The sequence below is a fragment of the Lemur catta genome, chromosome 12 (assembly GCF_020740605.2).
Source record: "Lemur catta isolate mLemCat1 chromosome 12, mLemCat1.pri, whole genome shotgun sequence".
In the NCBI taxonomy this organism is placed as follows: Eukaryota; Metazoa; Chordata; class Mammalia; order Primates; family Lemuridae; genus Lemur; species Lemur catta.
In genome coordinates, this window is record NC_059139.1 from 76,947,684 (window position 1) to 76,971,887 (window position 24,204).

The 24,204-nt window shown below is 36.3% G+C and overlaps 1 long non-coding RNA gene across 1 annotated transcript; it reads left to right on the forward strand.

The window, feature by feature from the left end:
• Positions 1 to 687: 687 nt before the first annotated feature.
• Positions 688 to 10,510, forward strand: LOC123648399. Its single transcript, XR_006738616.1, has 4 exons — positions 688 to 793; positions 5,898 to 5,928; positions 9,014 to 9,203; positions 9,941 to 10,510. It is a non-coding gene; the product is annotated as an uncharacterized LOC123648399 (long non-coding RNA).
• The last annotated feature ends 13,694 nt before the right edge of the window (positions 10,511 to 24,204 follow it).

Sequence of the window (24,204 nt, forward strand, 5' to 3'; positions counted from 1 at the left end):
TTAGAGAGGAAACATTCTTTTAGTCTGAGTTATTCTAAACTAGTATCTGTTTTGATTAAATCCACTAGATAATTTCTAGTTGGCTCTTAGCAGTAACCCTATTTAGCCATCCAGGTGGCTGAAAATACCATGCCAACATCCTTTTCCTTATTGTGTTGTTGACTATAAACACAGCCTAGCTATTACCTTGGATTTTGATAGGCTAACACACACACACACACACACACACGATACACACAAAATGTGGAATATAGTGTAGTTGATGTTTTATATAAGCCAAATGTTTTATTCTATTCCTTAGATTAATTTAGACAATTGTGGACCAACAGTTATCTCTGTTGGTCACTAGAGTAGGATATTTTGTACACAGCACCAGTAGTTTACTCTGTGGATCTCATTCACATTGAAGAGTTAATAGTATGTTGCTAAAAATTCTTAGTGGCCAATTCTCAAAAAGCCAATTTTGTTCAGACCACCAGATGACAAAGAAATAGCATCATGTACATGCCTAATGATGAAGTGCCTCTGAATTCATTATGCTCTGGTTAGAGCATAAGAATTTATTTCTAAGTACAAATAGGATAGATTTGTCAAAATGAACCCTATTTCTTTCTGAGCCACTGTTTTACATATACCTCTCCCCACATACTTCTGTTCTTCCACTGCCTCATTTCTCTCAATTACAGTGTATTTTAATATAATTATCTGATTTGTTCACATGGGGATTGATGCAATATGTCTGCTAGGTTGAAAGCCAGTTGCATGAGAAGATGGATTCTCAAGGGAAGAATATGTAAGAATTTTTTTTAAGAATGTTTAAGTTTGAGTCTGTGATTGAGTCTTGTCTGTATGAGGCTGGTTATTTGTATTAGTTTTTAAAAATGTTTCCTTCTAAATATCTTTGGTATAAGGAAAAGAAGTAAGAACACATTTGGATGCTTGAAAAAAAAATCTCTGTTCTTTTGTAGCTGACAACTTACTAATTCGGTGTGACATTGGGTTCTGAGGCTGGGGAAGCGTTGCTGTTAATATACTACGTCTAGTTCACAGTGTTTCATTTCTTTGGTGTACTTCAAGTTTCAGATTTTTGTTTATACACATAGAGGTTTGGAATAATGTTATTAATAAATTGTATCTCTAGTTCCCTCATGAGAAAGGTCATGTCCCTGTAAGGCCATTGAATCAATTGATTGAATTAGCTTTGAATAAATTCAATTCAGTTAAGATAGCTCAAACTGCCGCAATTAACCATTTCACAATCTGTGTATCTGCTGTAAAGGAGAAAAGAATAGTCTAACAAAGATAGTCATAGTGCTCCAGTTTTTCTCAAGAAGTTCATAGTATGCACATGCAAATCATTAAATAAAAGACAAAATTTACATTTAGTATCAGTCATAAAAGAAGTGTCTTACAATAAAATAACTTCCATAAAAACAAAGCTCTTACCTACAGATCAGAGAGCTAGGCTGTCTAAGAGATGTCAGTTTTCTTTAAGTCTGATTCTAGACAGATATATGATCAAATCACTCCCCTTCCTAGCGTTGTTAGCTTGGAAAGTTATTTCAGGTCATTTGACCTTCATATTCATCAGTGTTCTCATCTGTGAGATGAAGCTAAAACCACCAGCCTCATAAGGTTGATGAGAGAATTAAATAAGACATTACATAAAGCCCTAAGAAAAATTGTTGGTGCATATTAAATTCTCAGTAAATACTAGCCATTATTAATTTTGTAATTAATTAGGGGAGGAAAGGGGAGGAGAAGACAGGTGAAATGTCACCTACTGGAGAACTATGGGAATCAGGAGATCAAGAAAGTTTCAGTGGTTCCCTTAGCTCTCAAGGTGGCTGTGAGTAACATTTCCTCTTTCTTCTCCACACGTTTCCCTTGTCTTTTCTATTCAATAAACCCACAAGGACGTTCCAACCTCCAAACTACATTCTTATTTTCTCATTAACCACAGATCTTTAGGACCCAGCCTATTTTCCTCTCCTCTTGGAAGCTGCCACTACTACAACTGCCCTGGATGTCTTGTTTCTTCCAATCTGCTGCAGTGGGGTATGTCCTCCTTTCCTCCTTTCTTCATTTCTGACCTGAAAGTATGGGACACTTACAGTGGTATAGATGCACAAGGGAAGACAGCATATATGGAAAAACAAAAGTAGGTTCCTGTGGCTTGCACTAGAAAACAAGGGCAAGGGAAGAAGCTAGAGGAGGGAGAAAGAGTCAGATCATAGAAAGCTTTGGAGGCTCTACCAAGAAGCTGGATTTTATCCCAAGGGCAAGTGTGAGCCCATGAGGCATAATTTAAGTCAGAAGGGACCTGATCACATTTTCACTTTATAATGAGAACTCAGGCTGTAGCATGGAGAATGGGTTGGGAGGCCAGATCATTTAAGAGAAAGGATAGAAGCCTCTACAAAAGTTGTGATAGTGAGGATGGAGAAAAGAGATCAATGTGAGGAGATATTAAGGAGGAAGATTCACCAGGACATAATGGCTTAGAGAAGTGGAGAATGGGGGATAGAGGGCGTCAAAGTTTCTGACTTGGAAGCCTAAGTGAATGACAGATATGACAAGAGAAGTCAGTTGTGGAGAAAGAGATTAAGGTCAGCTTGAGGTGTCTGTGCAACATTCAACTGAAGTGGCGAAGCTACCCAGGGGGCAGCTAGTTACATAGGTCTAGGTCTCAACTGAAAGCTATGAACTACAGATAGAGATTTAGAGATTATTAGCACATGGAAATACCCAGGGGTGATGTGGGAAGGGAACAGAAAGAGGTAGAAAAGGGATCCTGGGAAGCATCAACATTAGAGGGAAAGACCGAGGCAAAGCAAGACAGAGAGCTGGAAACCAGGAGAGCGGTGTTCTCAAGCCAAGGGATGAGACGGTTTTAGAAAAGAAGGAGTGGTCATCCATGTTAAAAGTGATGGCTCTCATTTTGTTGAGAAATGTAAACAGCTGTGGAAAATTATCAAAGATCAAAGAATAGGATATTGTAGAAGCTCATCTGCTTAAAATCTGATTCAATTCAATACATACTTGTTGAACCACTCCTCCGTTTCTAACAATGTGTTGGAGAAAAATGTAATCCAGATATAGCTTCAGTATTCAAGAAGCTCAAGGTCTTCAGTAGACCCTGAAGACAATTTTTTTAAAAAAAAAATGATTAGCAAAATAATTTATCTAAGAAAAATCAGATATTTTGTGCTGAATTCTTCAATTTTCATTTGTGTATTTATGTTTCTTTAGATAGAGGCCTTACTTCTGCTATGTCAAAAATATGACCAAAGGATAGAAGGGTTAATTAAATAATAAGCAATATCAAATTAAAAATAGAACAACTGTTTTAGAGTCATATAGACACAGCCGTGATATATTACTATTTTGGATTATACTACAATTTGATTTGCAGTTTCATTACATAGTAGAAGATCTTGTAAACATTTAAGTGCTTCTTAATCATGTTTATTAAAAATTTATATGTGATTGTTGTAATTTCTAAAGGGACTTTGAGAAAATTTTTTAAAGCCAACAATCTGTTTCTACAGGGCCTATTTCTATAGTATTTACATTTATCACATTCCTACATTTTACACTGAAGAGCATTCAAATAAAAATTAATGAACCTCATTAACTCAGTTACCTCTGAGGAAACTGATGAGAACATTTATCAATTATTAATAAAGTGGGGAAAGAATGTGGAATTAGGAATCAGAAAACTGAGTTTTCACTCGCAATCACTTATTATTTTGGTAACTTTGGAAAAGTCACAGAACTGTTTTGAGCTTAAGTGTTCTTATCTGTAAAATGATAATAATAGCAGGATTGTCGTGAGGCTATAATAAGATGTAAAAAGCACTATATCAAATATGTATGTGGAGTTGCTTTACAAACTATAAATTTCTGTATACTTATCAAATTGTTATTATTTCATTAAGTGAAAGTTTAATGTGAAAAAGTTGCAAATATGAACTCCTACCTGAGGCTTGCTTATAATAAGTAGCTTATTTACATCAGTTTCAATGGTGTCTAGATCCTTTGCCAAGTTGTAGACATAATCACCAAATAAGCAATCCCTTTCAGTAGCAAATGGAATAGAAAAAGTCAATTAGGGTGTTTTGCTGATCTTAATGACTAGATGTCACTGCTTGGCACTTGATATTCATGATAGATAAAAGATATTAATTGATATCCAAATAAACCAATTGTAGAGCTGAGGTCTGGAAATCTTTAAAATCATGTCATATATATGAATATATGTACTATATATGTAAATATATGTCCTAGCTTGAAGCTATAGGGCTTACATCAATTTTCATCAATATTTTTATCAATGCTTTTGATGGAAGAAAGGAAGAAATGAAGAAAGAAATTAATAAGAGATTAATGCTTTGAATAATAAGGGGCAACATGTTTAGCAGAGAATCATTGAATTCTATTATAAATTGAATGAGTTGTAAGTCATCTTAGATGTATATTCATGGCCTCTACAAAATTCCTTCATCCCATAGTATTTCTGTTATGCTTGCACACATAATTGGAGAGTAAATATTCTACAAAATAATCCATTCCTTTTTTTAAAAAAGCTAATTTTTCTCTTCCATTTTTGAATGAAATTAATTTGAGAAAATTCTTCCTTATATTGAGCTGAAATTTCGACTTAATGATTAACTACTTAAATCCTTAAATATTTATGGGGATAGACAATGTTTCTATGGTTCAAGAGCATCATTCATTCATTGAACACTTACTGCTAGTTATCAGCGGCATTCACACAAGTGGATCCCACTCACAAGTCAAGCTACAGAAAAGTTTCAGATACATGCAACTCAATTATAATTGTTTTCTTCCAACACCATACCCTTACTTTGTAGGAAAGACTCTTTTCCTACAAAAAAAACCTAAATTACTTCTCCTGAAATACTTCCCTGAATTGATTTTGCAATTAAGTCATTATCACATTTTCCTGTTACTTCTATAAACCAAATATTGAGGTAATATAGGCATAGTCACAGGATAGAGGGCAAATAAAATAATTCCTATCCCTTAGCTTAGAGATTTTCTCTAGCTCTATATATACATAATAAAGAGCAAAATGGACAAACCTATGATAACTTTTATTTCTCTTTTAAATAGATTAGTGAAAGCAATGAGTGATGGGTTTGGCACAGTTCTGCAAAAACACATGATGTATCAACAAAAGAAACATCTTTCTCTACCTCTCTGTGTCTGCCTCTCTCTTTCTTTTATAAGGTCCTCAATATCATGCCATGGCTCTAATATCAAAATAGTTTTCAGATCCTTCTGAAAGGAAATAAAGCCAAATCTTTTTTGGGGGGTGGGCAGGGGTTGGGGTGGTTTATTTCAAAATATTAATAGGGTACAAACGTTTTTGTTATATGGATACCATTTATAATGCTTAAGTTGGGGCTTTTAGTGTGCCCATCACCCAAATAGTGTTCACTATACCCAATAAGTAAGTTTTATCCCTCTTTTCCTCCCTATTCCCCTTCTTGATTTCCAACGACCTTTACATCTCTTTGTGCCAGTGTGTCCCCATTAATTAGCTCCCAATTATTGTAGGATACATGTAGTGTTTGTTTTTCCATTCCTGAGAAATACTTCACTTAGAATAATGGTCTCCAGTTTCCTCCAGTTTGCTGCAAAAGACATTATTTGATTCTTTTTTATGACTGAGTAGTAGTCCATGGTGTGTGTGTGTGTGCGTGTGTGAAAATACACACACACACACACACACCACATTTTGCTAATCCATTCATGAATTGATGAACATTTAGGTTGATTACACATCTTTGTGATTGTGAATTGTGCTGCAATAGACATTCTAGTGTAGGAGTCTTTTTGATAAAAATGACTTCTTTTCCTTTTGGTAGATACCCAGTCGTGGGATTGCTGGGTGGAATGGTAAGTCTACATTTATTTCTCTGAGAAATCTCCATACTGTTTTCCATACTTATTGTACTAATTTGCAGTCCCACCAACAGGGTAAAAATGTTCCTTTCTCTCTGCATGCACACCAGCATCTATTGTTTTTTGGCTTTTTAATAATAGCCATTCTGACAGGGGTGAAGTGATATCTCATTTTGATTTTAATTTGCATTTTCCTGATGATTAGTGATGCTGAGCATTGTTTCATATATGTATTGGCCATTTGTCTATCTTCTTTTCAAAAGCTTCTGTTCATGTCTTTTGCTCACTCTTTAATGGGTTTTTTTTTTCTTGCTGATTTGTTTGAGTTCTTTGTAGACTCTGAATATTAGCCCTTTTTCAGATATATATTTTGCAAATATTTTCTCCCATTCTGTCAGTTATCTATTTACTCTGTTGATTATTTCCTTTGCTGTGCAGAAGCTTTTTAATTTAATCAAGTCCATTTATTTGTTTTTCTTGTTGTTGTATTTGCCTCTGAGGTCTTAGTCACAAATTCTTTGCCTAGGCCAATGTCTAGGAAAGTTTTTCCTACATTTTCTTCTAGAATTTTTATGGAGAAAGCCAAATCTTGTTAGCAGAGCAGAGGGAAATTATTCCTTTAAATCTTGGGAACAAACTTCTGAAGTCAGAGTGACAGATACAGGACACTAGTATGCTCTTATACATTGCTACATATGGTATCTCTTGAGCATGTCCTCTTGGCCTCTTGACTTGGGGGCCAGGCATACATTGCCTACATTCATGACCTCCAGAAAAATGCCCATTCACTATTCCTTGGAGCCTCCCTCAATGTTCTCCATGACAATGTCCAAGAAGGACTATCTGTTGTGCATCCAAACCCAATTGTAAGCTCTGAAGGCAATCCTCAAATGCCTAACACAGTGCCAGAAACATGATAGAAGCTCAAAAAATATTTTCAAAATAAATGATTCAATGATTAAATGAGTGAACACAATGCCATCCTTACCAAGCCTTCCTTGAATGACTTTTCTACTTTTTGTATTTCTTTTGTGGACTGTATATATGTGTGTGCTTTTTCCCCGATTGCAAATTATCTTAAACATTTATTGAAGAGGGGTATTGGTCAATGTGAGGCTTCCACCTACTAAGACATATAGATCACCTTTGTTATGGTTCTTACTTTGCATCCTTCATGAGCTTTCATTCATCCATTCATTCTACATCTTGTGTGATACATCTCCTCCATACTGTGCCATGTATCAGATGCCGGAAACACAGTCTTTCCCACCAAAGACATTATCATTGTTTGTGTTATTGAATGAGAGGAACTGCTTAGCCTGGAGACATCCCAAACCTTTGACCAAGTACATTCATCAAGCAGGACCCAAACCTGAATGGAAATTCTGGCCATTATTGAGCCTCAAAACAGCCTTATGGAAGGTTTCAGTGGCACCATTTAAAAGGCTCCAGGAAAGCCATTTCACTCCAAAATGTCTCTCACATAGATGGGAGAATATATATGTATACATATCATATAGAATCATATATACATCACATCTATACACATTACATAAAATTTCTCATTCACTGGTTTTTTTCTTTTAGTTTTTGGATTTCTTTCTCTTAAAATACAAATATCCTTCAGAGAGATGGCAATCAAAATCCCTTATTCTTAACTATGAATGAATTTACCAGTCAGATCTCTTCCCTTCAAAAGGACACAATGACAATTCCAGAATTGTTCTAGGGGCACAAAATGCTCAAGAAGGGGCTCTATAAAATGGCCTTCTGAAGGGCTACTCGCTTATATGGTTCCTCTCCTGGTGCCCAACATAAATTCATAAGCCACCATCTTTCCCTATCCCGATTAAACTCTAACTTTTTAAGTAGAAAAAGATCATGAGAAAATAGCCTTATGAGCAGGAACACAGGAGAAATATAAAAATAGGGCCAGTAAATTAAGTTTTCCATTGGGTTTCTACATATTCCAAACAAAGAAAGAAATTCTGCCTCTTGAATGCAGACAAGTCCTCAGCTTAAGAATAGTTGGCCTGTTTGTAAGTGGTTGGGCACAGAATATATTCCACTGTAGATCAATAATACGTGGTATTGGGGTTTGTAGGCCATCCCCTCCATGCCCGTTAAGCCAACAATGAATTTAGACCAAACCGAACTGACCTGAGCTCACCATAACTAATATTAGTTCTAAGGAAATACTCTTAGAATTTTTGCTCAGAATCTAAAACAGCTTTCCCACCTCTTTCCTCAACAACCTCGTAGTCCGAATGGTAAAACTTCTTTCTTTCTCCTTTATCTTACTCTCCTTCTCCCCAAATTTGACACCTTGAAACCTCGACCCAAATTCTTAAAACCAGCAGCCGGAATTTTATGTCCAGTGAGTCATACTTTTCTTTCTTTCTTTTATTGTCTATATTTAAGGCGTTCGAAATGATGTTTTGATATACATTTACATAGTGCAATGATTACTGCATTTAAGGAAATTAACATAGCCATCTCCTCATATAGTTGCCTTTCTTTTTTTGCGTGTGGTAAGAGCACCTGAAATCTACTCTCTTAGCAAACTTCTAGTATACAACACAATAGTATTAATGGAAGTCTTCATGTTATACATTAGATAGTAGACTTATTCATCCTACATAATGGCAACTTTGTACCCTTTGACCTATATCTCCCCCTCCCCCTCACCCCTGGGCTTCCTTTCTGGTAACTACCTTCCTACTCTTTTTTTCTATGTATTCAACTTTTTTTATATTCCACATATAAATGAGATCTTACAGTATTTTCCTGTGTCTGGCTATTTTCATTTAGCATAGAGTCATACCTTTCTTAAATATGGACTTTTCATTTAAAGATGACTTTGGCATTATTTGACAGATGAAAAATGAAATTCATGGTATTGGGTTAGAGAATTAGCATGGTTAGACTACAATATGTGTAGGATTTCTCAAACAATGGCATAGTTGTTTACATAGCAGCATACATTACAGAAATCTCTACAACTTGGACAATCCTTCTTGTTGTCCCTAAAACACAGTGCTCTAAAAATTTAGGAAGAAAATATTCTATTTGTTTTTAGGCCATGTTACCAGAAGACCATCTGACTGATGAGAAAGTTTTCCCAACCAGTCAGAAAAAATTTTCCACTTTTAGAGGCCATTCAAGAGCAGAGGGAAGAAAGTGAGGCACTGACTTCTGGAGACTGGGGGGCAGTAGTTTTGCCACAAACTAGCTATGTGACTCTTTGTGTCAATCTCTTCATCTGTAAGGTCGGTAACAAAGGTATCTTTAAAGTGTCCTACAGCTTTAAAAATCTATCACTTTAACTCTTTTATTTAGATAATATTAACTAAGTTTGAAATATATAATGTATTTTTAATATTTCAAGGTATGACAGTTTATTAAGAAATTTTTAGATTGTTAGTCTCATAGATTTCTTGACACAAATCCAGCTAGATATGTAATATTTTTCTTATTAAGATTTCAATTTTTACAGTGTATGTGATCCAGTATTACAATATACAAGAAGTTGATAATGTAGTTACAAATTTATTTCTTGGTTGATTAATTTAGAATTGCAATTGTTTTATTTATTAACATATCTCCACTTTATTACCCTGAGGTTTTCAGTGACTATGAGACCATAAGAAAAGCTAGAGGAAAAAAATGGGAAATGAAACATTGATGAATATATATGATAGGTGGATTAAAACTTTTTGTCATATCTTTTATGATTATTTGTCATCCTAAACAAAACAAGATAGAAAAATATATTAAACATTCTCTTCAGTCTTGAATGAACCATTTAACAACCATGAAATAGCATATCAGAGGGTAAAAAAAAAAATAAATTTCCCTTAAGAATCTCCATATTTAAATTCATATATAATTAATAAAAAATTCAGTGATATAAAATATTGGATTGCTTCATTTGTCTGCATTTGGGGGAATAATCATACAATTCTATAAGGTTTTCAGGTCTTACACTTTTGTCATAATTTTTTAGTCTTTCCTCTATACTGGAAGCTTTCATCAGCCAACCAAGGACCAGCGTTCTGGACTTTCTTTTACTTCTGACACAGTGCTGGGAACAGAAGCCCTACAGAACTAACCCGGTTTGCTCAGAAAACACATGATCACAGACTGATTAGAACAAGTTTTTCTGCAGATTGGGACTGATTTTCCAAAGTACCAGGAAGCAGTTTCCCTCTGTGCTCCTCTCCCCACCACATCCTCTCTAAACTGGATTCATGAGAAGAAAGTTATTCTGCAACTCTCCACAGCACATCTCTCAGTTGAGGACACTTAAACATTTCCTGGAAACAGCACTGAAGCAGGAGGGTGTAACTTTGCCTTCTCATTCATCCCAGGCTTGCCAATGACCTTGGACAAGCTCCATCACATCTTGGTTTCCACATGGACTGAGCTAAATATCTAATGAAACTCCATATGGCTCTTTCATTCTATGACTGCTGTCTGCCTCATTTATTCAGCTTTTGGTGATTTTCCCTAAAAAAAAAAGTCCCTTTTAAATTTAACTTAATCTTTAAAAATGATCATACAGTAAAATTAACCTTTTTTCCTTTTGAAGTTGAATTCTGTGAGGCCTAACATATGTATAGATTCATGTAACCACCACCACAATCAGGATACTGAACTCTTCCATCATCCAAAAAACTCCCTCAGACTATCCCTGTATAGTAACACCCCTAGCCTTAGCCCCTAGCAGCCACTGATTTGGTTTCTATCATTATAGGTTTATCTCCTTGAGAATTTCAAATAAATGGACTCAATCATACAATACGTAACCTTTTGAGACTGGCTTCTCTCCACAGAATGATTTTAAAATTTATCTAAGTTGTTTAGTATATCAGTAGTTTGTTCCTTTTTACTGCTTAGTACTATTCCATTGTATGTATGCACCACTGTTTGCTTATCCATTTACTCAATGAAGGACACTGAGTAATTTCTAGTTTTTGGCTTTCACAGATAAAGCTATATGAAAACATGTGTGCAGATTTTTGTGTGAATATAAGTTTGTATTATTCTAGGAGTAGACTTGCTGGGTCAGATGGTAAGAGTATATTTAACTTTTTGGAAAACTATAAAAGTATTTTCCAGAACGGCTTTATCATTCTGCCTTCCACCAGCAATGTATTAGAGTTATAATTCCTCCTCAGTATTTGGTATTGTTACATTTTTTATTTTAGCCATTCCAAAAGATGTATAGTGATATCTAATTATGATTTTATTTGAATTTATCCAGTGGCTAATGGTGTTAAGCATCTTTTCATGTGTTTATTTGACATCCATATATCCTCTTCAGTAAAGTGTCTGTTCTAGTCCTTTGCCCATTTTTTAATTGCGTTGTTTGTTTTCTTATTGATGAGCTTTGATAGTTCTTCATTTATTTTGGATACATAGCCTTTGTCAGATAGATGATTTGTAAACATGTTCTCCAAGCCTGTAGCTTGTTTCTTCATTCCCTTGGCAGTATCTCAAGCAGAGCAAAGGTTTTTAATTTGATGAGGTCCAATTTGCTAACTTTTCTTGTCTTTACAGATCCTATTTTGGTGTCTTTCCTAAGAACTCTTCACCTAACCCTACATCATAATATTTTCCCCTAAAAATATAATTTCAAAGAAAGAAAATGCTATAGCATAGGATGTTTCTCATAGCACTATTGGTGAATGGTAAAAAATGGAAAATGTTTCCACCATAAAGCAATGGTTACATAAATGATGAGCCTATCATCCTCTGGCTATTAAAAAATGCTTATTAAGGGTGTACAGTGATATTACAGGGAATTATGGCTTAAGTTAAAATAAGATACAACTAGATGTGATATATGCATCCAATTACAGGAAAACAAACCAAATATTACTTAGAAAAGACATAAGAAGGAAATATGATAAAAATGTTAACAAAAGTCAGCTAGAGTAATTCTGGGTTACTTTCAAGTCTTTCTGTTTTCTTATATTTCCCAATTTTTATTGAAATATATTTTATTTATTTATTTTTATTTGTGCAAATTTATGAAGTACATGAGAAATTTTGTTACATTTATATAATGTGTAGTGATCAAGTTGTGATATTCAAGGTGTCCATCACCTGACTACAGTACATCTTTCAGAATAGTCATTCTACTGTACTATCAAATCTTGAATTTATTCTTTCTATCCTACTGTATGTTTGTAAACTTTAACCCACTTTTCTTCATCCTCCCTCCCTTACCTACATTAACCCCTCTCAGTCTCTGTTATCTATTTTTCCACTTTTACCTCCATGTGTTAAAATTTTTTAGCTTCCACATATAAGTGAGAACAAGTGATATTTATCTTTCTGTGTCTAAGTTGTTTCACTTAAGATAATGACATCTGGTTCTATCCATGTTGCTGCAAATGACATGATTTGATTCTTTTTATGGCAGAATAGTATTCCCTTGTGTATATACACCACAATTTCTTTATCCATTAATCTGTTGGTAAACACTTAGGTTGATTCCATATCTATGCCGTTGTGAATAGTGCTGTAATAAACATGCAAGTGCAGGTATCCCTTTGACATATTGATTTATTTTACTTTGGGTAGATAACCAATAGTAGGATTGCTGGATCAAATCATAACTCTATTTTTAGTTTTTTGAGAAATCTCCATACTGTTTTCCATAGTGGCTGTACTAGTTTATATTCCCACCAACAGTGTAGAAGAGCTCCTTTCCTCCACATCCTCACAAATATCTGTTATTTTTCATCTTTTTAATAATGTATTCTGACTGGGGTAAGGTGATATTTCGTTTTGGTTTTGATTTGCATTTCTGTAATGGTTAGTGAGGTTGAGTGTTTTTTTCATATACCTGTTGGCCATTTGTATGTTTTCTTTTGAGAAATGTCTATTCATGTCTTTTGCCAACTTTTTAATGGGATTATTTTTTTTCCGATTGAGTTGTTTGAGTTCCTTGTATATTCTGTATGTTAGTCCCCTGTCAGATGAACACTTTGCAAACATTTTCTCCCATCCAACAGATTGTCTCTTCACTCTGCTGATTATTTCTTTTGCTGTACAGAAGTTTTTTTGTTTGATTAAGTCCTATGTGTTTATTTTTGGTTTTGTTGCCTATGCTTTTGAGGTTTTAGTCATAAATTCTTTGCCTAAATTAATGTCAAGGAGAATTTTCCCTAGATTTTCTTCTAGTATTTTTATAGTTTCAGGTCTTATGTTTAAGTCTTTAATCCATTTTGAGTTGACTTTTGTATATGGTGAAAGATAGGGGTCCAATTTCATTTTTCTGCTTGTGGCTATCAATTTTCCCAGCATTGTTTAATAAAGAGGATGCCCTTTTCCCAATGTAAGTTCTTGTTGGTTTTGTCAAAGATCATGTGGCATTATTCCTGGGTTCTCTATTCTGTTTCATTGGTCTATGTGTCTATTTTTATAACAATACCATGTTGTTTTAGTTACTGTAGGCTTGTAATATATTTTAAAGTCAGGTAATGTGATATCTCTAGCTTTGTTCTTTTTGATCAGGATTGCTTTGGCCATTTGGGCTCTTTTTTGATTCCATATGAATTTCAGGATTGTTTTTTCTAATTCTGTAGTGAACAACATTGGTATTTTGATAGGGATTACATTAAATCTGTGGATTGCTTTAGGCAATATGGTCATTTTCAGGATGTTAATTCTTCCAGTCCATGACCATGAGATGTCTATCCATTTATTTGTATCATCTTCAATTTCTTTCATCAGTGTTTTGTAGTTTTCCATGTAGAGATCTTTCACCTCCTTAAATTTATTCTGAGGATTATTTTTTGTAGCTGTTGTAAATGAGCTTGTCTTTGTTTTTTTCATTTTTAAAAAAAATTTAAAATTTTTAACAATTATGGGTGCATAATAGTTGCATATATTTATAGGATACATGTGATGTTTTGATACAGACAGACAGTGTGTAATAATCAAATCAGGGTAATTGGGGTATCTGTCCCTCAAACATTTATCATTTCTTTCTGTTAGGAGCATTCAATTCCACTCATTTAGTTATTTTAAAGTATACCAAAACTTATTGTTGTCTATAATCACTTTGTTGGGCTATCAAATATTGTTCATTCTATCTAATTATCTAACAATATTTTTACACCTATTAACCATCCCCAGTTTATCCCCCTTCTTCCCCACTACCCTTCCTAGCCTCTGGTAATCATCATTTGACTCTTTGTCTCCATGAGAGCAATTGTTTTTAATATTTAGCTCCCACATATGAGTGAGAACATGCAAGATTTGTCTTCCTGTGCTTGGCTTATTTCACATAAATAATGTTCTCTAGTTCCATCCTTGTCATTATAAATGACAGGATTTCATTCTTTTTATGGCTGAATAGTATTCTATTGTGTGTATGTACCACATTTTCTTTATCCATTTATTCATAGATATGCACTCAGTTTCTTTCTAAATCTTGCCTATTGTGAATAGTGCTACAATAAACATGGAAGTGGAGATATATTTTCAATATACTGATTTTCTCTCTTTTGGACCTACACCTAGCAGTGCAACTGCTGGGTAATATGGTAGTTCAGTATTTTGGGGAACCTCCATACTGTTCTCCACAGTGGTTGCACTAATTTACATTCCCACCAGCATTGTATGAGGGTTCCCCTTTTCCACAGTCTTGCCAGAATTCATTGTTGCCTGTCTTTTTCATAAAAGCTATTTTAACTGAGATAAAATATGATATCTCATTGCAGTTTTGATTTGCATTTCCCTGATGTCTAATGATGTTGAGCATTTTTTCATATAATTCTTGGCCATTTCTATGTCGTCTTTTCAGAAATGCCTATTGAGATCTTTTGCCCAGTTTTTAATTGGATGATTTGATTTTTTCCTATTGAGTTGTTTGAGCTCCTTATGTATTCTAGTTATCAATCCCTAATCAGATGGGTAGTTTGTAAATATTTTCTCCCATTCTGTGGGTTGTCTCTTCACTTATTTATTGTTACCTTTGCTGGGCAGAAGCTTTGTAGCTTGATGTGATCCCATTTGTCCAATTTTTCTTTGGTTGCCTATGCTTTTGGGGTATTACTGAAGAAATTATTGCCCAAACCAATGTCCTGGAGCAGTTCCCCAATGTTTTCTTTTAGCAGTTTCAGGTCTTAGATTTAAGTCTTTAATCCATTTTGATTTAATTTTTGTATATGGAAAGAGATAAGAATCTAGTTTCATTCTTCTGAATGTGGATATCCAGTTTTCTCAGCATCATTTATTAAAGAGACTGTCCTTCCTCCAATGTTTATTCTTGGCAACTTTGTGACAAATAAGTTCACTATAGATGCATGACTTTATTTCTGTATTTTCTATTCTGTTCCATTGGTCTATGTGTCTGTTTTCATGCCAGCACTATGCTGTTTTGGTTACTATAGCTCTATGGTATAATTTGAAGTCAAGTAATGTGACTCCTCCAGTTTTGTTCTTTTTGCTCAGGATAGCTTTGGCTATTCTGAGTCCTTTGTGGTTCCATATAAATTTTAAGATTATTTTTTCTATTTCTGTGAAGAATGTCATTGATATTTTGATGGGGATTGCATTGAATCTGTAGATTGATTTGGATAATATGGACATTTTAACAATACTGATTATTCCAATCCATGAGCATGGAATATCTTTCCATTTTTTGTGTGTCCTCAATTGCTTTCATCAATATTCTATAGTTTTCATTGTAGAGACCTTTCAGTTCTTTGGTTAAGTTTATTCCTAGGTATTTTATTTTATTTATAGCTATTATAAATGGGATTACTTTCTTGATTTCTTTTTCGGATTTTTTGTGGTTGCCGTATAGACATGCTACTGATTTTTGTATGTTGCTTTTGTATCCTATGACTTTACTAAATTCACTTATAAAATCTAAGAGTTTTTGCCTGGAGTCTTTAGGTTTTTCTAAATATATTTAGGATTTTTTTTTTTTTTTTTTACCAAAACACTAAATTTTATTTTTTTTAATCCACTCCATATTTTGTCTCTGGTATGAGATTAAGCACTGTCTTATACTGAGTCTTCCCGCTCTGTCCTAATATGTTGGCCAATTGGCCAGGGGGATAGAAGTTTGAAGAGAAAGTTCTTCCTTCCCTGGCTATGACAGAGTTTCCCCAGAGTTAGAGTGGGGTGAGGATGAGGGTGGGAACAGGAGCACATTTGATGTGCATGGGGACAGTGGTTGTAGCCTATGCTCTTCCAAATTTTATTTCCATTTCTCTCTTCTGTCCACTACTTCAATTCGCTACAAGCCAGGAGTTCTGGAAACAGTTTAGATTTTTGTATGGAGAAAGAATCATATTCATTCAGTTACTGTTGAGGTACCCCTGTGTGTCAGAACCTGTGTCCTGTGGAACCAAGAGGACCAACATACAGCTTCTATCCTGTGGGCCCTCACAATCCAGTGATTTCATTCTCCATGCAACACAGATAAATAAGCTCTTCTCTGCTGGAGATGGGCTGAGATTTGAAAATTGTCTTTCACTTAATGTCTCCCAAAATAGCCGCATGATTCGTTTTTCTTGGTCTCCTACACTGAGCCATAAAATTGTGTTGTGCTCTGTTTCTTAAGTAGTTGCATTTCACACCAGAGCAGTTCTGGCTCCAAAGAAGATCGGTAATTACCCCATTGTTCCCCAGGAAGACAGGTGAAATCCCCATCTTGGATAAAAAGCAGAACCAACAGTCTTTATGGACCTGTTTATCCAAATTTCGCTTTTCTACATGGCAATCTGAGCAAGCCAAAAAGCCTTCCATCTACCGCTCTTGACAAAGTCAATTTGCTCTCAGTTAATCTTAAAATCCTTAGGACTCACTTGAATATTTCACCTAGGAAATGCAGGGCTGCGATGCCTGAGAGGAAACAAAGTACAAAGACACAGAGTCACTGGTCAATGTCAGCAGGTAAACAAGGCTGTCATGTTGGGATGGCTAGGGTAAGTCACTAGTGATGTGCCTTCACACCAGAAGGAGGCACTCTCTGGACATGACCTATTGCTGCCTATACCCTGGTCACCTTTGACCTGGAAGCAGGGATATGCTAATTAAAAAGGAGTGGCTTATTAGCTTTCTTTCCCATTCATGCTTGTTTTGAAAACATTATGTGTCTTGCAGATTACATGATAATTATACTTAAGGGCTGCCAAGAAACTTCAGGAATAATTATCATACGATTTGCAGGTTTTAGAGCTCATGGTAACACTAGTGCTGGGAGGCCATCTTTAATCATTCACAGCAATTACCCTTCTCCAAAGTGCACTCTCACAGTCTTAGATTGTTCTTGAGCCCGATGAGAAGCCAAGGAGGCTAAATGAGATGTAGTCAAAGGGAGCCCAGTGATTTGGGGGGATGTGAAGCTCCACTGTGAGCCTGACTAGAAAGCCATCCAAATCAGACCCTTTCACTGGGGCCACATGAAGGCCAAGATTTAACAAAATCTAACACCTGCTTAGAGGCTTTTCTTATAACAGACACAAAATACCTACTCCTTCCTAACTCTTCATAGAAACCTTGAAATGCGATTAAAACTAGCACAGCTGATGCCACTGACCACAGAGCCAGTCATTTTCACTGCTTAACTAAAAGTGCTCTTGATAGTGTTCCTAACAATGGCCACCTAAGTGGCAAATCTATTGAGAATTTGGTCCTCTCAACGGGTGAAGCTTTAGCTCATCATTCCTCTCCTCCTTTGGCATTGTAGCTACCATTCATCCCTGGTTATGGGACTCTTTAAATTCTTTGTCAATTCCTTTTGCACTGCACTGAGTTCTGTGTTTGAAACATAGTAGGGGTGTGTAATTGGGAAATCGTTTACTCTATGTTGCTAGTAATCCAACACTGCCTGGAAATTGCATTGAATGTGTATGCATTAGTGGTTAAGAAGAGTGTGTACAACATGAGAGAATGGTGTCTGGTTTCTCGGATGCAATACTTCCTTAGCACCTGTTATGTGACAACGGGCTGGGCTGTGGGGTCACAACCAGGAGCAATACAGGTAGAAACAGAATTTCTATCCTTGGGGTGTCTGTTCTGGTGGGAGATGCTGTTAAGTAAAAAGAGGAATGTGAAAACATCAAAGAGATGTAGCGACTTCCTGCTTGGAGGATGACATCAGCCCTCCCCAGACTTTTAGGCTGAGCCCTGAAGGGTGATGAAGATTTGGACGTGATTAAGAGAAAACATGGTTCAGATGAAGAAAAGAGGTGATGAGAGAGCCTGGAGGGAAAAGTGTGTTGAAGGCAGTGCAAGTGCATCTGGAAGGTAGACTTCGAGGGGAAGAAGAGGGATAGCAAGGGAAGATGGCCAGAGACAGATTCATTCATGGTCTTGTATATATAGGAGGATTCAGGAGGATGTGCAAATAGAGCACAAGTAGTTTGTGCTCAGGATACTCACTTTGCACGATTCTCGTGGTTCCCTGTGCTTAAGAAGCACACAGTTGCAGAAGAATCTAAGAGAATCTAGAAAATCACCAGTTCTACCACAGTGAGAAGAGAAAGGAGAGATCATTTCTGGATGAGGCTTGATGACTGAGGCAATATAGGAAAAATCTCCACAATGGTGCCTTGGGAAGGCAACCTGGTATTTGGCCCCTTCCCCTGCAAGACAATTAATGAGATTCCCACAAGAGGGCGCCCTAGCCGAAGAAAGTCCTGGCTCACCCTTTGTATCCGGTGAGCCTGACTCAGAGCTCCCTCCGAGCACAAAAACATCCCCTCGTGATGCCAGTCACGGACACTGGCCCACGTAAGTTCTCAGCGAGCTGAATCACAGGTGTTCCTGTGATTCCTCAAACAAAAGACGCCTCTTATAATGTTAGTGCTCTATTTTCTCATAAGTCCTATCATTCTTTAGGAGCCTCACACTATTTCTAATAGCCTGATGAAGTTTGTACTTAGCATGTAAGCAACGAGCTGCCGGTCTTTAGCCTCTAGAAAGATTCAGGGTGAACCTTTTGGCTGCTTTAATTTCACACCATGCATATCACCATTAGATTGGCTGCAAGACCAAGAGGAGATTGTGTCTTATTTTAGGTTAAATACTACAGTCATTTTGGCATCCCTAGGATTGTGCCTGGTACCTTAAAGTCACTTAGTTGCTTAGTGATATTATCTTGGAATTTCAGCCCATTTCCTCAGGAAGTGCTATTAGCAGTACAGGATACAGAATTTAGTCTAATGAGCAGACAACAATGTGGGTGTTTTAAGCCCAGGCTGTGTTTTGGATGACTGTTTAAATGGAAAAACAGATGGACCCCTATTTTTCCTTGCCTAAGGGCCCCTTATTTGCAAGGTGCTCCCCTGCGCCCCACAGGTGTAGACATGGCAATGCATATAAATAACGGATAGTATTCTACATGGCCCTCACTTACCCAGGCCCTTTCCATGGCTCTAGGAGGGTCCTGGAAATTTTGTATTGCTATTCTGTATTATTTTTCTTAAATAGGGCCCCCAAATTTTATAAACTTAAGGTTGTCTCCACAAAACCTTAGTTCCCCAAATGTTATTTCTCTGAAGCCATATCTAGTTCCATCCTTTCAGCAGCAGAACACCTGTAAGTCCCTGCTAGATGGAACATGTCTAGGACAATAGCCATTAGGACAATAGCAATTGTTTCAAAATGTACGCATTTCCACCAGCTTTTCTCCTCTGATTTTTCTTTAAGCAACTATTGTATCAAAGAGAAGGAAGGAAGTGACTAAGGAAAGGAAGTTATGCCTAAGTCATTTTAAAAGTGCATTTTTCAAATGACAAAACTTTTTCCCAAAGCAAGGGTTTCAGGCTAGGCTAAGAAAAGTATGGATTGAAACATAAATCCTTGAGGGGTTGAATTCCTTCTCTGCCCTGCTCCTGCTCTTCTGCATACAGATTATTCTTCGAGCTTCCACTTGTTTTCCCAGTGTCCTCTCTGCATTCCCAAGCTCTCTTAATTCATGGTCTGTCTGCCTCTCTGTTTCCTCTTTCCCTCAGCCCCCAGAGATGTGCGTGCCTACTCTATGCTTTCACGGCTTCATTTCTATCTTTGGCACGTGAGAGCCTTTGTGCTGGATGCAGATATATCACCCCTGTTTTCCTGGAGTTGTTCCCACCGCTGCCTGTCTCTGACAGCTCCCTTCCACATTATTTTACCCTGTGTCACCGCCCTCAGCCACATCAGCTAGCAAGGCTAATGGGCACTGTGAACTTAGCCTGCTTTTTGTTCATCACACCATGAGAAATCATTTACAATGGCGTTAATCTGTGCAATGAGAAAACAGGAAAGAATCTCGTTCTTTGTGATCTCAAGCCCATAGTGACAGACACTGACTTACTGTGAAACTTCCAGCTTCAGGCAGAAAGGGGAGAAGTGTAAGCCACACCTAAAATACAGGAATGCACACGTATGCACACACATTTAAACATGCATTATGTTTGCCCAGTAATGCATGTGCACCTGGTACAAGCCCCAGTTCAACTTCTTTCTACGTGTTGGATATGTGCTTGAGGGGGGGCCCATTTTCCTTCTTTGACATTCAGTTAAACTAAAAGCAAAAACAGCCATCTGCACTGCCTCTGATACAGTAGATTGCTAAAAGCTGTTCCCTGTCAGACCTCTTCTTTCTGCCTTGGCAAGGAGACACACACACATATGACACTTCTGTCATCCACATATGAAACACACAGATTTCAACAGAGTCATAGGTCCTCTATAAAACCATGAGGCTAAATACTAAATCTCCTCACTGGCTGGCTTCTATGGGCTTCTATTGCCGTAGCAGAATGGAAGGCATTCACTTTACTTTTAAGTCTTGTGTTTTGTATGTATATTTTTTGTTTGTTTTTGCCATTCAGGGCACCAAACGTTCTCTGTGATCCTCAATTGTGTTCCACGTTTTTCATTAACACTTGCATTTAAGCAGCTCATTCTAATTCTTTCCGTTGTTCCTGTTCTGCGTGAACTATCTGCTGGCAGTTGCTATGCCAACCCCAAATCCTGGGGTCCTGCTGCTAGATCACAAGCTGCCATTAGCATATTTTTAATAGCACCTGATTGCCCTCCAAAGACCTTCTAGTAGTTGAACTCCATTAGCTCAGAGTGTCACGAGATTTGATTGCATATTTACAGTATGGCTCAGGGAGAGAATTTGCTGAGCTGCACAACTAGTCTCCCAGGTTTAGCCTTCCGTGAGAGCCAGGTTGGCTCCTTGGGTCCCATTGAAAGGGAAGATCATGACAATTTTGTGGTCCATGGAGGTATCAGTTCTTGCTTCCTTGAACTGACTTACCATAATGTGGAACATAGGATGACCCTCAAACTTGTGGAAGCCTTCTCTCACTCTTAATTGAAAAATCAGTAGCTATCCAGTGTTTAGGGACCTGGGCTGGTGTGATGTTACCACCTTGCTCTTTCTAACTTAAGCCAAACTGAATGGAGGAGGCCATACTGATCAGAAATCAGTTTTTCTTCAAAGAAAGGTTAGAGAGAGAACAGTGAATTAGAAGTACTTCAATAACTAAGCGTGTTAAGAAGACAGATTGTTTCAAAATAAATAGTTGAGAGCTTTTGAAATGATGCTGCTTTAAATCCTGAAGACTCTCAGCAACCAGTGAGCTAAGTAGAAGCATTTTGACATCTAAAGTGAAGACAAGACTGCAGTTTAAAAATGCTACTAAATTTGATTAAAGCAAAACAGAATTAGAATAAATTGTGGTTAAAAACAATTTAGTGCAGAGGAAACTTGCACACTTAGATGCTTATGGGGACAAGACAGGTAAGGAGAATGAATGAAGTGAGATGAATGGAAGACGATGGAAGGCAATGGGCACTCAGCATCCCTGCTGTGGAAACATGAGTGACATAGGGACTATATCAATCCAGAGAGTGTCAACCCCATCTAAAGGGAGTGCTCTTTCCTACCAGTGATCAGGAGGGACCAGTACTGTCAGATGTTCTCATAGCTGAAGTACAGTCAAAATGTATATTTTTTGGTGAAATCTCCTAATTTAAATATATTTAGCATCTAATAATTTGACCTTACATATCGGGCAGGCCAACATTGTGTAAGGCAAAACTAATATTTCTTTTACTTCAATGGTCCATGAGCTGCCAGTTTGTAAACTGTTTTAAAAGGAAGCCATTTTTTTCATTGCTAACTAGTTTTTGTCCATTTTTTTAATTGTGGCAAAATACACATAACATAAAATTTACCACCTTAAGTGTAGAGCTCAGTGGTGTTAAATACATTCATACTGTGTGCAACCATTACCATCATCCATCTCTATAAGTCTTTTTATGTAAAACTGAAACTCTGTATCCATTAAACAATAACTCACCATCTCTCTCTCCCCTAATCCCTGGAAAACACCATTCTACTTTGTCTCTATGATTTTGACTATTCTAAGTTGCTCATATAAGTAGATCATACAGTATTTGCCTTTTTGTGACTGGCTTATTTAGCTTAGCCTAATGTCCTCAGGTTTTATCCACGTTTTAGCCTCTCTCAGAATTCCCTTGCTTTTTAAGGCTGAGTAATATTTCATTGTATATAAATACCACTGTGTGCTTATCTATTCATCTGTTGATGGACACAGGTTGCTTCAATGTTTTAACTGGTGTGAATAATACTGCTGTGAATGTGGGTGTACAAATATCTCTTCAAGAAGCTGCTTTCAATTCTGTTGGGTATATACCCAGAAGTGGAGTTGCTGGACCATACGGTAATTCTATTTTTAATTTTTGAGAAACCACCATACTATTTTCCATAGTGGCTATAACATTTTACATTCCTGCCAACAGTGCATAAGTTCCAATTTCTCTATATCTTTGTCAATAATTATTATTTTCTGGGCTTTTTATTAGCAGTAGCCATCCTAACAGGTGTGTGGTGGTATTTTAGTGCAGTTTGGAATGGCGTTTCTCTAATGATTAGTGATATTGGGCGTCTTTTTATGTGCCTGTTGGCAATTTGTGTATCATCTTTTGAGAAATATCTATGCAAGCCTTTGCCCATTTTTGAAGTGGATTGTTTGTTTTTTGTTGTTGAGTTGTAGGGATTATCAATATATTTAATAGTCCTTTAACAGATGTATGATTTGCAAATATTTTCTTCCATTCTGTGGGCTGCCTTTTTACTCTGTTGATATCTGTTGATGCACAATTTTTAAACATTTTTTTGAAGTCCAATTTGTCGATTTTTTTCTTTTGTTGTCTGTGCCTTTGTTGTCATGACTAAGAAGTCATTGCCAAATCCAATGCCATAAAGTTTTCCCCCTATGTTTTCTTCTAAGATGGTTGGAGTTTTAGTTCTTACACTTAGGTCTTTGATCCATTTTGAGTTATTTTTTTACTTTCTTTTTAAAATTAATTTATTTTTAATTGACAAATAATTGTATATATTAATGGGGTACAATGTGACGTTTGATTTATATATACATTGGAGAAAGATTCAATTTAGCTAGTTGAGATATTTATCACCTAATCAACTTATCATTTTCTTATGGTGAGGGCGATTAAAAACTTATTATTTTAGCAATTTTGAAATATGCAATACATTATTAACATTATACAGTATAATTATTATTTTTATTATTATTTTAATATAATAGATCACTAAAACTTATTCCTCCAGTCTAACTGAAACTTTATATTCTTTGATCAACATCTCCCCTTTCCCTATCTCTTCTCTTCCCTCCCAGCCTCTGGTAACCACCTTTTTACTTTGAGTTAATTTCTGTATATGGTGTCAGGTAAGATTCCAGCTCATTTTTCTGCATGGGTAGCCAGTTTTCTCAGCACCATTTGTTAAAAAGACTGTCCTTTCTGCATTGAATGGCCTTGGCATCTTTGTCAAAAATCGTTTGATTATATATGCAAGAGTATATTTCTGGCCTCTCTGTTCTATTCCACTGGTTTATATGTCTGTCTTTATGCCAGTACCATACTGTTTTGATTACTGTATCTTTTTGTAAGTTTTGAAATCAGGTAGTGCAAGTCCTCCAGCATTGTTCTCTTCTGAGATTGTTTTCGCTATTCAGGGTTTATTGAGATTCCACACGAAATTTTAAGACAGCTTTTTCTATTTCTTCAAAAAATGTCATTGGGATTTGATAGGAATTACATTGAAGGCTATTTTGGGTAGTGTCAACATCTCAACAATACTAAATCTTCCAATCCGTGAACATGGGATGTGTTTCCATTTATTTATGTCTTCTTTAATTTCTTTCATCAGTGTTTTGTAGTTTTCATTGTACAAGACTTTCAGCTCTTTGGTTA